We start from the raw sequence: 3656 nt of genomic DNA on the forward strand, positions 1-3656 counted from the left end.
CATCACTGGCTCATCACAAGCCAATGTTAATTCAATAAAATAAGTTCAAAATAAATTGCACTCACCTTAGCTTTGCTTTGATTCGATTCTAATTCCTCAATTGTCCTGAAACGGATCACTTTCTATCTCTACATAACAATACACAGATTCATATCAATATTCCAATTGATATATTCTAAACTGTCACTTCTTAGGCTAAGAGAAAAGCCCATTTCCTCTTTCAATGAAGGTATGCATCGATGCACTACTTGTGCATCGGTGCATAAAATGCATTCGATGTTTTTATTTAATGGGGATGCATCGATGCACTCCTTATGCATCGATGCATAAATCCTATTCGATGTTTTCTATTTAAATTCATGCATCGATGCACTTCATGTGCATCGATGCACCTTAAACAAATTTCTGGTATTTATCATCGATGCATCGGTGCACAATGAATGTGCATCGATGCACATTGCCCAGAACTGACATTTTAGCACGTAAATCATCAACTCTTCCCTTAATTCTTCTATTTTAAGCCCCTATTTTGACATTAAACTCAACTACTATAACTTGAACCAACTTATATCCATGTAAATCATCTTTAACCTCAAAATCCTATCTTCTTTATGAGATTCAAGAATCATACCAAATTTTCTATATATTCTAAATCCAATTCTAACACTTAATACTTCTTAATTAAGCTGATGACAAGTCAAATCCAACTTTAGAACTTCAAAAACCTTTCTATAACAAAAGTTCATTTATAAACCCTTAATAGAAATTCCTTTCTAATTCTATCTCTTTGGTGTTTTAAGCTTATATAAGCTTTCCTTAAGCTTATATAACCCTCAAAGACTCAAATCCAACTTAAAACTTTCAAGAAATCATAAGCTAAATCAAACTTACCTTTGCTCTTGGCTTCCAAGTGAAGAAGAAGAAGAAAGGAGAAGAGAATTCTGGAGAATTCTCTCCCTCTCCACGTGTATATAATTCCCTTTTTTTCTTTTTTTTTTCTTAAATGATTAAATGACCATTTTACCCTTTATTTCCTTTAATAATTACTGAATAACCTTCATCATATTTCCAAGAAGTCATTGAACTATTCCATTATCCTACTTTAGTCACCAAATTCTGAAACTTTACAATTTGGTCACTAACCCGGTAATGCGGATGTTACAAATCTCCCCTCCTTTTAAAAAAATTCGTCCTCGAATTTTCACTGAACATATCAATAAGAACATATCTTCTAATGTTCTCATACTACCTCTTTCACTTAATCTCTCATTCATTTATTTCTTCAGTTGCCTTTTTCCTTTATACATTCATGTACTGACACTTATCATATAAACAGTAACTAGTAACTTTAATCCATTTATGGCTTCTCTCTCCTTCCTTTATGCATTTTCCTTTGACTATTTCTGAAATTTCATATAAGGTCACTAATCACATAGACGGTAACATCAATTTTCATCACTTAACATCATAAATTCATCTTTAAATACTTTATAATAACCAAATTCATTTTCCATCATCATTTAACCAAGAATACGACCTTAAATCTTCTTAAATATGATTCAACCTATACTTTAAAGAATCTTTTTCACATCACCTTGCACACTTGTCTTATTTCTATATCAAAATTGTCATCTGTACTTCCATACTTATCGTATCTGATCTTTTAAATCAATCCTTTTCATTTCTTTATCATTTCTTATACTTGTATTTTCCTTCCTGAAGGTTCCATGTAAATACTTATCTCTATTTCTACATCATAGCTATCTGCTCAGAATATACAACCATATTCAAATTCACATCCTAATCAATTAATTCCACTTTATCTTTCCTCCAATCTTATAACTCTAGCACCTTTACTCTGACAGCTAGTCAATAACATATATTCAATCTAGGGTACAAACCCTAATCAACCAAACACATACATCCTTTCAAATCGAAATTATCTTAAAATTCGCTTACTCAACTTATCAATTTCACCTCTATTCTTATACATCCTGAAATTTCTTTTGCTCAAACTCAACATTCTGACTTCATGTGTCTTATAATCTGATCATCGATATACACATTCTCAAACTCTTCTTATCAATCCTCAGCTTTACTTAAATATACAAATTCTTACTTCCTTTTCCTTTACTATACCACATTACTATGATCCCAAATATGCAACTATATCCAGATCCATTGCAGATCTGGTTATCATATCCTGACAATATCTTATAATCTTATAATTCCAGTACATTCCCATCGCATATTCTTGTTAGCCAACGCTAACTTTTCCGTCTTAACTGCAAACCCTTATCATATAAACGCTCTGGCTTATACACAATGTTATCCCTTCATTTCGAACTCATAAGCTCTGACTTATACATCTTATACGCTTGTCACTGATGCACTTATCCTTGAGTTCTTCTATACGTACTCATCACATCATTAGATCTTTTTAACATTCTTATGGTGACACCTGTTCACCATATTCTATCTTATCCACATAATAGCAAAACTACTCTATATCGTTTTTTTTCCGATTCCAAACGATGAAAACTTTCTATCATTATTCAGATATGATTTCAGCTTTCTGAAATCAACTTTTGATCTTACTAGGCATTTCCTAAGGTGTCCGCTCTTCATCCTGCCTGGCCAGGGCAGGTGAATAGCTATCACAATCAGGAATATCACCTTTCACTTACTTCGAAATTATCACGATCAGATTTCTACTGTATTAAATTATTCTTATTCTATTAGCAAGACAACATATTCCTTACACTATCAGATCATAATTTTTTTTTTCAATCTATGTTGGCATGTACACCTTTTATGACACTTTGGACTTCGGTTTATGCCGAGAATCGGCTAAACCATAGCTCTGATATCATTAAATGTAACACCCCCAACCCGTATCCGACCCGGATACGAGTCCGAAGTGTCACATTGACTTTTAAAACCTTGACTCTTAAGAAAAATCTCGGGAAATTTAAAACTTTATTTAAAACAAAATACAGACTTTATCAGAGTGCTCGTACTTAATGACTTATTACATGCCAACACTTTATACATAACCAAATACATACTTTGTCAAATACTTCTGATCTGATCTTTTAGTAGTGATACTGTCTTTGCCACTTCTATTCTTTCACTTCTCGTTCTTGGTACCTACGTGTAAATCACTTACACGCTAAGTCATAGACTTAGTGAGGCATATAAAACATATAATATAACCATATATCATTTCATATAAATAAAAGACATACATATACAAACACTATCAATAATCCTTTCCACTTACCATATAATCATCATATAACACATATAATTCATGTATGTGCATTCATATCATTGAATCACTACATATCAATATGCATGAATCTATGTCATGATAACAATATACAATCAGGTCATGCACACATGCCACTTACCTTCTTTTATCACTTTCACTTTCATTTGTCTTTCAATTTCATTGCCCATGTATATTATTGAGAATAGAGGTATGTGAGTACATTGAGGTTGTGCACTAATGCTGACACCACAGCTCGTATAAATGTCCCGAAGGACCTATCCAGAGGTCACACAGACCCCGGTAACTATCCAGAGGTCATAAAGAACCTCGGCAACTGTCCATAGGTCCCAAAGAACCTAGGTAAACTGTCCATATGTTCCTT

The sequence above is a fragment of the Hibiscus syriacus genome, unplaced genomic scaffold (assembly GCF_006381635.1).
Source record: "Hibiscus syriacus cultivar Baekdansim isolate YM2019G1 unplaced genomic scaffold, ASM638163v2 tig00009942_pilon, whole genome shotgun sequence".
Taxonomy (NCBI): Eukaryota; Viridiplantae; Streptophyta; class Magnoliopsida; order Malvales; family Malvaceae; genus Hibiscus; species Hibiscus syriacus.